The following is a 14,847-nucleotide window of genomic DNA, read 5'->3' as shown; positions in this document are numbered from 1 at the left end:
GGTGAAGATGGGGCGTATTATAAACTGTGCAATAAAGAAAGTTACATTTAAAAAAAAGGTTGAAATCTAGCCGGGTAAAATCTCCCTGACAACAATCACAACACCAGACGTCTGTTAGACTTGGCATCTTTGGCATGGTTTCCCCTAACATTTTGCCTTTACCTTCTGTATTTTTATGGTATGCTGGATCTTGTTTTGCTGGTTTAGATGCTTTGTGCACTTTGCCACTGCTGATCAGTGTCAGCAAGCAAGTGCTCCCTGTATAAGTTGTTGTTGTAATTAGTTATCCAGGATTGGAACATTTGATTTACTGGTAAGTCCCTGGTAAAGTGCACTGAGTATACCAGGGCTTGTACATCAAATGCTACTAATAGGCCTGCAGCACTGATTGTAGAACCCACACGAATAGCCCTGGAAAGATATCACAGACCTACCACTGCAGTGTCTGTGAGCAGTTTCAAACTGCCATGTCGACTTGGCAAGTGCACCAACTTGCCCGGCCAAACTTTCTTTTTCTTACATGTAAGGCACCTCTCAGGTAGGTCTAAGGTGCTCCATGGGCAGGGTGCAGTGTAGGTAAAAGGTAGGACATGTGCTGGTGTGTTTTACATGTCCTGATAGTGACATACTGCCAATTTAACACTATTGGAATGCTATTTGTACCATAGGCTAACATTAGGGGTTCTTTGTAACATCTTACAAGTATAACTGTCCATTAGGACCAGATTGTGAATTGACGTTTAGGCTCACTTGACTCAGAATTTGATAACACGTCTTCTTAGGGAGATGCTTTCTAAATTGTGTGTTTGAAAATGCCACTTTTAGAAAGGATGGAAAAAGAACAATTGATGGACAGAATGCAGAACAATGTCATACATTCACCCCAGTAAAGAGATCTGGGCCTAAATCCACTGTTTTTTTGTTCACCATGCCTTTCTAGTATGGACCCAACTATATGCAAATCAGTCTTGACCCTGCACCCAATATTTTCCAGTTTTCTGTCCATCAATTGTTTCTTTTGCATATGTAGTCCTAAGTGGGAAGGGTTTCCCCAGACGTGGGTCCCGTGCTCACTACACCACTGGATTCAAGCTAGCCTGGCTGGTGGAGGGTGAGGCCTAAAACCAGTCCCAGAATGCTTGTTTTCAGTCCAGGGAGGACCTGGATAAGCAGTTCGGACTGGATGTTCCAACAAGGGACAGGGTCAAGACTCATTTGCATATGACTGGGTCCTAACTGGGGTTGTGTGGTGAGCAAAAGAATAATGGATTTAAAGCAAATGCTTGTGACATGGGGTGAATACTTGCATTGTCCAGCATTCCGTAACAATTCTGTGGGCCTCTGCCGTTTAGTGTATTGACTGTCTGGTTTTGGAGTGAGAGGGGCCGGGGATGTGTATTCACTGTAGACAACCCCAAGGGGGGTGAGGTGTGTCCTGCCTTTCTGTGACTCTTAGCTGAGCTGAATAGACCTTGGTTGCTTTTAGAGTATTGGGAGGGGTTTCCCCTGCACCTGAATAGGCCATGTCTCCTTGCACAATGCTGTCTCCACCTCTTGTGGTCATGCTGCACCAGAGAGGAAAGAACAGGTTTGGACAAGGCTTAGAGACACTTGCCCCAAAGAGAACTAAGAGAAAATGGGATATAAGTTTTGGACTCTAAACCACCAAGAATTAGATCACTTCTGGACTCAAGAGGAACCTCTGCCAAGGAGAAGAGCTGGAGGAGGAGTACTGCCCCTTTGCTGTGTGTGCTTTGCTCGGTTGGCCTGCTGTTGCTGTTTCTGCCAAGGAGAGGACAAACGCTGGAACTTTGCTCTGAATCTGCTTGAAAAGAATCTCCAAGGGCTTGTGTGTGCTAGCCTCCTGTTCTGAAGCCTCAGGAACACAAAGACTTCACTTGCAACCGACTGACCAGCACCGGGAATCCTGTGTGGACTCCTGCTTTCAAAAGGGCGCCAATTCTAGTTAATGGGCCCTGAGAATTGTGTGGTTGGTGCTGAAAAGCAAGAAAAACTACTCTAATGCCGTCAGTGATGCCACCAGTGATGCCGTGACCTGCCTTGAGGCTGGGGGCACCGTTTGTGAACTGCACGACGCATTGCCCCGTTTGAACCACAGCTCCGACGGCCTTCGACGACTGCAGTTATCCGCCTTCCCTACACCAGCACATGCACCGATGCCATCACCTCCAGCGCCTGCATCCTGTAATCGTGGAGCCGAACGGACAAGAGTATTTATGTATCTATTTAGTTATTTGGTGTTTTATAAAGCGTGAACATGACCCTGAGTAGGATGTCAGAGCGCTTTACATTTTCATTTCCAAAACAGTTATGTTACCAAGTCATTGGTTGTTATACAATTATATAGAGCAAAAACATTAAACTTAATGTACATATAAACAAGCCACAAAAAGGTTAATTTTCAAAGAAAGGTAGCATGTAACTAATCAGGCAGGATCCATAATGCTGGCGAGCCTGTTGAGATCATGGGAGGTATTTACTCATATAAAAGGATTTAGCTTTGTTTTTAATGCAGAGATGGACGAGATTTTTCTAATGTTGGGAGGGAGAATGTTCCAGATTCGAGGAGCAGCACCAGAGAATGCTCGTTCATAAGGTCTTTTCTTACGAAAACAGTCCGGTTTCAGTAGTATCTCCAGGATCCCCATGGCTCCTAGAGATAAGGCATCCTCCAGATGGAGTGATTTTCTGGGCTAGGTATAAAGGTGTTTGGTAATGTACGGCCTTGGGAGTGATGCATGCTAACTTAAATTGTACTCTTGCTTCGTAGGGCAACCAGTTGAGAGCTTTCAAATGAGGGGTGATGTGGTTGAATTTTTTGGATCCCGTTATAAGTCTTGTGACTGCATTAAGACAAGCTTTCAGTGGGGCTGTTGAGATCTTGGGAAGACTGGCCAGGGTTGTGCAACCATACTCTATCCTTGAAATGACAAGTGCCTGAATTGCTGTTTTGAGGTCTGACTTTTAAAAAAATAGTTTCAGATTTCTGAGGTAGCTTGAATGGAACCAGGCGTTTTTTCCCATTGTGTTAATATGTGATAGCATGTTCAAATTTTTGTCAAGAATAATTCCCAGGGATTTAGTGGAATAAACATTCTTTCGAGTACAGTTTAATGCTGTGATCAGATTAGTCCAGTCTATAATGTTCGTGGAGCTTCTCTTGGGGGAGAGCAGCAGGAATTCATTTTTATGTGGGTTAAGCTTCAGATGGTTACAGGTTAGCCAATGATTGGTTCTCTTTAGTGCCTGGTTCATGATACCTATCTCTTCTGTCGATGTGACTTTGATGTACAGCTGAGGGTCATCTGCGTACATGTGGAAAGAGATGTTTGCTCGCTGTAGTGTTTCCGTGAGTGGTTCTATGTACAGGTTGAATAACGCCATGGATAGTGTGGATACCTGTGGAACTCCGATTGTATTTCCAGATGAGACTGATAAAGTTTGGTTGACTGTGAATTTTTGCGATCTTTTTTCTTGGAAAGAGCTAAACATTTTAAGACAGTATCCTCTACTCCCATTCTATTTTTCATGCAATCTCGAATTTTGGCATGGTTTACCATGTCAAACACCGATGATAGGTCAAGCAAGATTAGGAGACATGTTTCGTCATGGTCGAGGGCAAGTAGAACGTTGTCCACGATGTGCAGAATTGCAGTTTCTGTACTATGGTTAGGTCTGAATCTTGATTGAAAGTGATTTAGTAGATTGAATTCAGAGATATGGTGGCTCAGTTGTTGTTGCACACATTTTTCCAGGACTTTGGCTAGCATAGGGATGTTTGTTACTGGTCTGAAATTGTTTGGGTCAGAGGGGTTCTCTGTTGTTTTTTTATGATTGGAATAATTTGCCAGTTTTTAGGCATTCTGGAATTCCACCTTGTGCTAATGATGCGTTGATGATCTTTGACCATGAGTAGATGTTTTATAGAGGACCAGCACATTGCAGGTATGGGATTGTTGTAATGATTATTAGGTTTAATGGTCGAGATGATCTTTGCAATGTCAAGTTCATTGACAGGCTTGAATTCTGACTACCGAGCATTATTTTTAGGTTTTTGCAACTCTTGTTGACATTGATGCTCATCTAAGATGCTCTTGATGAATTCAGGGCATTCAGCTGCTTTTTTGAGCTCCACCTCCAATGAATTGGCTTTGGCTGGGAAGAAGGAGGAGAAGTCTTCGCTGCTTAAGATCATTTTTGCGTAGTTGTTGGAATAGATTTAGCAGTTAGACTTGCTAGTTTTTAAGACGGGTATTTGGAAGGTAATAATGTGGTGATCAGACCAATCGCAGGGGGTGAGTTGAATTTTATAAATAGCTTTTTCTTTAGCTATGATCCAGTCTAAGGTAGATCATTTAGTGTGGGTAGGTAGGTGACATTCTTGGACCAGTGATTGATCTTCAAGGAAGGCTTTAAGTAGAGTAATCTGCTTGTCAGTGTGATCCTCCCAATGTAAATTGAAGTCTCCTACGAAAATATCATTGGAATGCGGAGTAGAGTTTGCTGTGATGATTTCGATCAGCAGGTCTATGAACATATTATTTTCGCCCGGGGTCTTGGTAGAGAGAGTGAAGTTCACAATTTTGATTGTCCAGGGATCTTAAGGATATGCCAAGATACTCGCATGACTCTAAAAGGTCTGATTGTATTTTTGTAATGGAAATGTCGGATCTATGTATACAGACAATGCCTCCTCCCTTTTTGTCTAGCCTGTCTTGTCTCATAATGCAATAGTTCGGGGGGACTAGGCATGGGGAAGAAGAGTCAGATAGCCTAGATTCTGTTAGTATAGTTACGTCTATTTCTTGACTTAATATGAGGTTGGCTATGTATGCAGCGTGTTTTTTTGCTGACCGACAGTTGAGTAGTAAACATCTAATGTGCTCTTTGTGGTTTGATCTTTGGCGAGTCTAGTTTGTCAGGAATTATTAACACATTTTTTAGGTTGCTAGAATTTAGACTTCTATTGCTGCTCTTAGTAGTTCTGCCTGCATTATTAGGGACTGTTTGGATATTGCGCTCGCCTAACTTTGTAGGAGTAGTGAGGGCTTGTTCATATGATAACAAAAGGGTTTGTATCTCATTATCTGTCAGGTAATTAAGTTGATTATGAGGCTGGATTAACCTGTTAGACACAACCATTGGGGTAGATCTTGGTTTAAATTGGGTTTCGTGAATGGATTTCTGTAGATGTTCCATTTTTGACAGTCATTTTTGTGATAGGCAAAGAAGGTTTTTCATAGCTCGGATAGCAAATTGCATGGCTCTAAGGGTCTTGTTGGATTGCGAGCTGAGATTATCAAGTTCCCCATTGTGTTGAAGGGACCTAAGATTTTTATACTCTATTCTAAGTTGCGGAATGATGGGAGGTTGTGGGGGTTCCCCTGTTGGTAAGCTGGTGTTATTTATCTCCAGAGGATAGGTACAACTGTTACGATGCTCTTTGCATCTTTCCTTATATCTAGCTGCTGTTTCGTAAGTCCTATTGTCGGTCAAATGAAAACCTTCCCCGTTGGCATGGTCAGTGACTGTAGACTCCATCCTACTGACTATTTCCAGTAGAAGCATGTGGCTGATGTGTTGGAGCTAAAGTCTCTATGGTTAGTGGTAGTTAAAGTTGATTTCAGTATCGGCTGTTGGGGCACCTTAGCGATCCTCGAAACATCTTGAGTAGCCTGGTTGGGTTCAATAGCGATTAAGATTTCTATCGTGGTTGCTTGAATTCTATGTGGGGAGACTGTTTGCGAGATTTTTGGTTGGGTTCTTGAGGGGGCTGTTAAAGACATGATCTTTTAAGGTTGAGAAGTATTCGTCAAATCGTTTCAGATCTTTGTTGGCAGCTTGAATGAGAAACTTGCCGTTTTTGTGGCGTGTAATGTTTAGTGTTGCTCTCAGTTTTTGAGACGGTATTATAAGCATCTTAGTGCCATAGGGAATGTTTCCCAATTCCTGAACCTTTAATAGATTACTTAGAGTATTTCACCATTTAGCCATTTTGGAAGTAAAGAATATAAATTTGTTAATAATAGCACCTTTGAAACAAGCTTCTGAGGACGGGTTTATGGCATTGCAGCCGTCTTCAGCCCGGCTTGCTTGAATCCAGTGCTTGAATTTCAGATGCTCTGTCCATCACCACCAACTTTTGTACCTCTTTTGGACGCCATAAGTGTGGCAGGGTATACTCAGACGTGAGTCCCTTGCTCACTTTGCCACTGGATTCAAGCAAGCCGGGCTGAAGACGGTTGGAATGCCAGAAACTGGTCCTCGGAACCTTGTTTCCGGTCCAGGGAAGACATGGCATGGCAGTTCGGGCTGGACTGTTCCCATGAGGCACAGGGTCAGACTGATTTGCATATAGCCATATCTGAACTAGGGTGGCAGAGTGGGCTAAAGAACGGTGATGGATTAAACCCAGAACTTTTGACTGGGTGTGAGTGTTTGATTGATTCAGATGCTCCGTCCATCACCACCCCCTTTTGTACCGCTTTTGGCCGCCATAAGTGTGGCAGGGTATGCTCAGACTCGAGTCCCTTGCTCACTTTGCCACTGGATTCAATCAAGCCGGGCTGAAGACGGCTGGAATGCCAGAAACCGGTCCTCGGAAGCTTGTTTCCGGTCCAGGGAAGACATGGCTTGGCAGCTCGGGCTGAACTGTTCCCATGAGGCCAGGGTCAGACTGATTTGCATGTAGCCATGTCTGAACTGGGGTGGCAGAGTGGGCTAAAGAACGGTGGTGGATTAAACCTAGATCTTTTGATTGGGTGTGAGTGTTTGATTGATTCAGATGCTCTGTCCATCACCACCCACTATTGTACCGCTTTTGGCCGCCATATGTGTGGCAGGGTATGCTCAAACATGAGTCCCTTGCTCACTTTGCCACTGGATTCAAGCAAGCCGGGCTGAAGACGGCTGGAATGCCAGAAACCGGTCCTCTGAAGCTTGTTTCCAGTCCAGGGAAGACATGGCTTGGCAGTTCGGGCTGGACTGTTCCCATGAGGAACAGGGTCAGACTGATTTGCAAATGGCCATGTCTGAACTGGGGTGGCAGAGTGGGCTAAAGAACGGTGATGGATTAAACCCAGATCTTTTGACTGGGTGTGAGTGTTTGATTGATTCAGGTGCTCCGTCCATCACCACCCCCTTTTGTACCGCTTTTGGCCGCCATAAGTGTGGCAGGGTATGCTCAGACGTGAGTCCCTTGCTCACTTTGCCACTGGATTCAAGCAAGCCGGGCTGAAGACGCCTGGAATTCCAGAAACCGGTCCTCGGAAGCTTGTTTCCTGTCCAGGGAAGACATGGCTTGGCAGTTCGGGCTGGACTGTTCCCATGAGGCACAGGGTCAGACTGATTTGCATATAGCCACGTCTGAACTGGGGTGGCAGAGTGGGCTAAAGAACAGTGATGGATTAAACCCAGATCTTTTGACTGGGTATGAGTGTTTGAGTGATTCAGATGCTCCGTCCATCACCACCCCCTTTTGTACCGTTTTTGGCTGCCATAAGTGTGGCAGGGTATGCTCAGACGTGAGTCCCTTGCTCACTTTGCCACTGGATTCAAGCAAACCGGGCTGAAGACGATTGGAATGCCAGAAACCTGTCCTCGAAAGCTTGTTTCCGGGCCAGGGAAGACATGGCTTGGCAGTTCGGGCTGGACTGTTCCCATAAGGCACAGGGTCAGACTGATTTGCATATAGCCATGTCTAAACTGGGGTGGCAGAGTGCGCTAAAGAACGGTGATGGATTAAACCCAGATCTTTTGACCGGGTGTGAGTGTTTGATTTATTCAGATGCTCCGTCCATCACCACCCCCTTTTGTACCGCTTTTGGCCACCATAAGTGTGGCAGGGTATGCTCAGACGTGAGTCCCTTGCTCACTTTGCCACTGAATTCAAGCAAGCGGGCTGAAGATGGCTGGAATGCCAGAAACCGGTCCTCGGAAGCTTGTTTCCGGTCCAGGGAAGACATGGCTTGGCAGTTCGGGCTGGACTGTTCCCATGAGGCACAGGGTCAGACTGATTTGCATATAGCCATGTCTGAACAGGGGTGGTAGAGTAGGCTAAAGAACGGTGATGGATTAAACCCAGATCTTTTGACTGGGTGTGAGTGTTTGATTGATTCAGATGCTCCATCCATCAACACCCCCTTTTTTACCGCTTTTGGCCGCCATAAGTGTGACAGGGTATGCTCAGACGTGAGTCCCTTGCTCACTTTGCCACTGGATTCAAGCAAGCTGGGCTGAAGACGGCTGGAATGCCAGAAACCGGTCCTCGGAAGCTTGTTTCCGGACCAGTGAAGACATTGCTTGGCTGTTCGGACTGGACTGTTCCCATGAGGCACAGGGTCAGACTGATTTGCATATAGCCATGTCTGAACTGGGGTGGCAGAGTGGGCTAAAGAACAGTGGTGGATTAAACCCAGATCTTTTGACTGGGTGTGAGTGTTTGATTGTTTCAGATGCTCCGTCCATCACCACCCCCTTTTGTAACGCTTTTGGCCGCCATAAGTGTTGCAGGGTATGATCAGACGTGAGTCCCTTGCTCACTTTGCCACTGGATTCAAGCAAGCCGGGCTGAAGACGGCTGGAATGCCAGAAACCGGTCCTCTGAAGCTTGTTTCCATGTCCAGGGAAGACATGGCTTGGCAGTTCGGGCTGGACTGTTCCCATGAGAAACAGGGTCAGACTGATTTGCATATGGCCATGTCTGAACTGGGGTGGCAGAGTGGGCTAAAGAACGGTGACGGATTAAACCCAGATATTTTGACTGGGTGTGAGTGTTTGATTGATTCAGGTGCTCCGTCCATCACCACCCCCTTTTGTACCGCTTTTGGCCGCCATAAGTGTGGCAGGGTATGCTCAGACGTGAGTCCCTTGCTCACTTTGCCACTGGATTCAAGCAAGCCGGGCTGAAGACGCCTGGAATTCCAGAAACCGGTCCTCGGAAGCTTGTTTCCTGTCCAGGGAAGACATGGCTTGGCAGTTCGGGCTGGACTGTTCCCATGAGACACAGGGTCAGACTGATTTGCATATAGCCACGTCTGAACTGGGGTGGCAGAGTGGGCTAAAGAACAGTGGTGGATTAAACCCAGATCTTTTGACTGGGTGTGAGTGTTTGATTGTTTCAGATGCTCCGTCCATCACCACCCCCTTTTGTAACGCTTTTGGCCGCCATAAGTGTTGCAGGGTATGATCAGACGTGAGTCCCTTGCTCACTTTGCCACTGGATTCAAGCAAGCCGGGCTGAAGACGGCTGGAATGCCAGAAACCGGTCCTCTGAAGCTTGTTTCCAGTCCAGGGAAGACATGGCTTGGCAGTTCGGGCTGGACTGTTCCCATGAGAAACAGGGTCAGACTGATTTGCATATGGCCATGTCTGAACTGGGGTGGCAGAGTGGGCTAAAGAACGGTGACGGATTAAACCCAGATATTTTGACTGGGTGTGAGTGTTTGATTGATTCAGGTGCTCCGTGCATCACCACCCCCTTTTGTACCGCTTTTGGCCGCCATAAGTGTGGCAGGGTATGCTCAGACGTGAGTCCCTTGCTCACTTTGCCACTGGATTCAAGCAAGCCGGGCTGAAGACGCCTGGAATTCCAGAAACCGGTCCTCGGAAGCTTGTTTCCTGTCCAGGGAAGACATGGCTTGGCAGTTCGGGCTGGACTGTTCCCATGAGACACAGGGTCAGACTGATTTGCATATAGCCACGTCTGAACTGGGGTGGCAGAGTGGGCTAAAGAACAGTGATGGATTAAACCCAGATCTTTTGACTGGGTATGAGTGGTTGAGTGATTCAGATGCTCCGTCCATCACCACCCCCTTTTGTACCGTTTTTGGCTGCCATAAGTGTGACAGGGTATGCTCAGACGTGAGTACCTTGCTCACTTTGCCACTGGATTCAAGCAAACCGGGCTGAAGACGATTGGAATGCCAGAAACCTGTCCTCGAAAGCTTGTTTCCAGTCCAGGGAAGACATGGCTTGGCAGTTCGGGCTGGACTGTTCCCATAAGGCACAGGGTCAGACTGATTTGCATATAGCCTTGTCTGAACTGGGGTGGCAGAGTGGGCTAAAGAACGGTGATGGATTAAACCCAGATCTTTTGACTGGGTGTGAGTGTTTGATTGATTCAGATGCTCCGTCCATCACCACCCCCTTTTGTACCGCTTTCGGCCGCCATAAGTGTGGCAGGGTATGCTCAGACGTGAGTCCCTTGCTCACTTTGCCACTGGATTCAAGCAAGCCGGGCTGAAGACGCCTGGAATTCCAGAAACCAGTCCTCGGAAGCTTGTTTCCGGTCCAGGGAAGACATGGCTTGGCAGTTCGGGCTGGACTGTTCCCATAAGGCACAGGGTCAGACTGATTTGCATATAGCCATGTCTGAACTGGGGTGGCAGAGTGGGCTAAAGAACGGTGATGGATTAAACCCAGATCTTTTGACTGGGTGTGAGTGTTTGATTGATTCAGATGCTCCGTCCATCACCACCCCCTTGTGTACCGCTTTTGGCCACCATAAGTGTGGCAGGGTATGCTCAGACGTGAGTCCCTTGCTCACTTTGCCACTGGATTCAAGCAAGCCGGGCTGAAGACGCCTGGAATTCCAGAAACCAGTCCTCGGAAGCTTGTTTCCTGTCCAGGGAAGAAATGGCTTGGCAGTTTGGGCTGGACTGTTCCCATGAGGCACAGGGTCAGACTGATTTGCATATAGCCATGTCTGAACTGGGGTGGCAGAGTGGGCTAAAGAACAGTGATGGATTAAACCCAGATCTTTTGACTGGGTATGAGTGTTTGATTGATTCAGATGCTCCGTCCATCACCACCCCCTTCTGTACCGTTTTTGGCTGCCATAAGTGTGACAGGGTATGCTCAGACGTGAGTCCCTTGCTCACTTTGCCACTGGATTCAAGCAAACCGGGCTGAAGACGATTGGAATGCCAGAAACCTGTCCTCGAAAGCTTGTTTCCGGTCCAGGGAAGACATGGCTTGGCAGTTCGGGCTGGACTGTTCCCATAAGGCACAGGGTCAGACTGATTTGCATATAGCCATGTCTGAACTGGGGTGGCAGAGTGCGCTAAAGAACGGTGATGGATTAAACCCAGATCTTTTGACTGGGTGTGAGTGTTTGATTGATTCAGATGCTCCGTCCGTCACCACCCCCTTTTGTACCGCTTTTGGCCACCATAAGTGTGGCAGGGTATGCTCAGACGTGAGTCCCTTGCTCACTTTGCCACTGGATTCAAGCAAGTGGGCTGAAGATGGCTGGAATGCCAGAAACCGGTCCTCGGAAGCTTGTTTCCGGTCCAGGGAAGACATGGCTTGGCAGTTCGGGCTGGACTGTTCCCATGAGGCAAAGGGTCAGACTGATTTGCATATAGCCATGTCTGAACAGGGGTGGCAGAGTAGGCTAAAGAACGGTGATGGATTAAACCCAGATCTTTTGACTGGGTGTGAGTGTTTGATTGATTCAGATGCTCCATCCATCAACACCCCCTTTTTTACCGCTTTTGGCCGCCATAAGTATGACAGGGTATGCTCAGACGTGAGTCCCTTGCTCACTTTGCCACTGGATTCAAGCAAGCTGGGCTGAAGACGGCTGGAATGCCAGAAACCGGTCCTCGGAAGCTTGTTTCCGGACCAGTGAAGACATGGCTTGATTGTTCGGACTGGACTGTTCCCATGAGGCACAGGGTCAGACTGATTTGCATATAGCCATGTCTGAACTGGGGTGGCAGAGTGGTTAAGGAACAGTGATGGATTAAACCCAGATCTTTTGACTGAGTGTGAGTGTTTGATTGATTCAGATGCTCTGTCCATCACCACCCCTGTTTGTTCCACTTTTGGCCGCCATAAGTGTGGCAGGGTATGCTCAGACGTGAGTCCCTTGCTCACATTGCCACTGTATTCAAGCAAGCCAGGCTGAAGACTACTGGAATGCCAGAAACCGGTCCTCGGAAGCTTGTTTCCGGTCCAGGGAAGACATGGCTTGGCAGTTTGGGCTGGACTGTTCCCATGAGGCAAAGGGTCAGACTGATTTGCATATAGCCATGTCTGAACTGGGGTGGCAGAATGGGCTAAAGAACGTGATGGATTAAACCCAGATCTTTTGACTGGGTGTGATTGTTTGATTGATTAAGATGCTCCGTCCATCACCACCCCCTTTTGTACCGCTTTTGGCCGCCATAAGTGTGGCAGGGTATGCTCAGACGTGAGTCCCTTGCTCACTTTGCCACTGGATTCAAGCAAGCCGGGCTGAAGATGGCTGGAATGCCAGAAACCGGTCCTCGGAAGCTTGTTTCCGGTCCAGGGAAGACATGGCTTGACAGTTCGGGCTGGACTGTTCCCATGAGGCACAGGGTCAGACTGATTTGCATAAAGCCATGTCTGAACTGGGGTGGCAGAGTGGGCTAAAGAACGGTGATGGATTAAACCCAAATTTTTTCACTGGGTGTGAGTGTTTGATTGTTTCAGATGCTCCGTCCATCACCACCCCCTTTTGTACCGCTTTTGGCCACCATAAGTGTGGCAGGGTATGCTCAGACGTGAGTCCCTTGCTCACTTTGCCACTGGATTCAAGCAAGCCGGGCTGAAGACGGCTTGATTGCCAGAAACCGGTCCTCGGAAGCTTGTTTCCGGTCCAGGGAAGACATGGCTTGGCAGTTCGGGCTGGACTGTTCCCATGAGGCACAGGGTCAGACTGATTTGCATATACCCATGTCTGAACTGGGGTGGCAGAGTGCCTAAGGAACAGTGATGGATTAACCCCAGATCTTTTGACTGAGTGTGAGTGTTTGATTGATTCAGATGCTCCGTCCATCACCACCCCCGTTTGTTCCACTTTTGGCCGCCATAAGTGTGGCAGGGTACGCTCAGACGTGAGTCCCTTGCTCACTTTGCCACTGTATTCGAGCAAGCCGGGCTGAAGACGACTGGAATGCCAGAAACTGGTCCTCGGAAGCTTGTTTCTGGTCCAGGGAAGACATGGCTTGGCAGTTTGGGCTGGACTGTTCCCATGAGGCACAGGGTCAGACTGATTTGCATATAGCCATGTCTGAACTAGGGTGGCAGAGTGGGCTAAAGAACGGTGATGGATTAAACCCAGATCTTTTGACTGGGTGTGAGTGTTTGATTGATTCAGATGCTCCGTCCATCACCACCCCCTTTTGTACCGCTTTTGACCTCGGTCCAGGCAGCACTCTCCCCAGCAGCTCCGCCAGTTGATTCTCGCCAGCAGTCCTTAGGAGCAGAGTTCGAGCCTCGCGCCTGACTCTGCCTGAGGTTTTTGTGCTCTAGTGGATTCACGTTATTTGCCTCAGTTCTGTGTTCGTGTAATATTGGTAATTTGCGTGTTATTTTCTGTTCAGTTTCAGCTTCTGTCCTCTGCATTCTGTTCAGTGCCTTAGCGCTTCCCGCCTCCCGGGACAGAAGCAACAAGCAGCTGGCAAGCAGAGCAAAGCAAACAGCAAAGTGGAAGTCCCTCCTAATGGCTATATAGCTCTTCTCCTGGCCGAATGTCCTCAACTCAGAATCGTTCTGGGTATATGGTGCCACAGGCCCAGTACTCATACCCATTTAAGCCTTTGAAGTAGGCAAACTTGAAAGAAAAGTCTTTGTAGTGCACAAGACCCTACCTTTGCTAATCTGTGGGAGAGATAGGCCTTGCTGTAGTGAAACATGAAATTAGCAGTATTTCACTACCAGGACATGTAAAACACAACAATGCCCTACCTTTCGAATACATTGCACCCTGCCCAAGGGGCAATCTTGAGCCTACCTTAGCGGTGCTTTACATCTAATGAAAGGGAAGGTTTGAACCTGACAAGTGGGTGCCCTTGCCAGGTCAAACTGTCCATTTAAAACTGCACACACAGACACTGTGGTGGCAGGCCTGAGGAATGTTTGCAGGGCTGCTCAGGCGGGTGGCACAATCAGTGCTGCAGCCCCACTAGTAGCATTTGACTTACAAACCCTGTGCACACCTGCTGCACTGTACTAGGGACTTACTAGTAGATCAAATAAGCCAGTCATTGAGAAAACAATTACCTTATATTTTAGGGAGAGAAAATATGCACTTTAGCACTGGTTAACAGTGGTAAAAAGCCCATAGTCCTAAATCCAACAAAATGAAGGTCATAAAAATAGGAGGAAGAAGGAAAAATGTTTGGGGAGAACCCTTCAAAAAGGGCCTGGTCCAACATCTACCAATTGAAATACTAATTACAACCCAATGCAAAGGTGAAATGCTAAAATGAGGTGCAGGGATCACATCATAAAGATATACACTGTTTTGACATTTGAATAGTATTATGAATGTACTGGGCTCTCTGGATAGCCGCAGACAATGTATGCTCTCCTCATCCAAAACAATGAAGGTCAGCGCTATTCGTGGCGAACCTACAGGCGATCGCATAATGTAAAAACGATTATCGCAGGCTATCTCTGGAATTTATCGCTGTGGTAGCGCATTACTAACAACCCGTTACTCGAGGGCGATAAAAATTCCAGAGATAGCGAGGTTATCACCCTTTTGCAGGGAACATCGCTGGTTTTCGAGCGATGTTCCCTGCAAAACGGCGATAATCTTGCTGATATCACCCACAGGGTCGTATCAGCATAATCCACCCCCTATGTTATGGATGGCTAAGTCAGGATTTTAGCAGACGTTAGATTTTTGCGACAACAGAAGTTTTTCGCCAAAATCTGATGTGTGCTAAAATCCTGTGGGCTGCCTTGTAAATATCGCGATGTGAACATCAGCGATATTTGCAAGGTTGTCCATCCGGGGGTATGCCCAGTGACGCCCACTTTGCATCTCATTAAGGATGCAAAGGGAGGCGT

Source organism: Lissotriton vulgaris, chromosome 3_1 (genome assembly GCF_964263255.1).
Source record: "Lissotriton vulgaris chromosome 3_1, aLisVul1.2, whole genome shotgun sequence".
Taxonomy (NCBI): domain Eukaryota; kingdom Metazoa; phylum Chordata; class Amphibia; order Caudata; family Salamandridae; genus Lissotriton; species Lissotriton vulgaris.
This window is presented reverse-complemented; position numbering follows the sequence as displayed.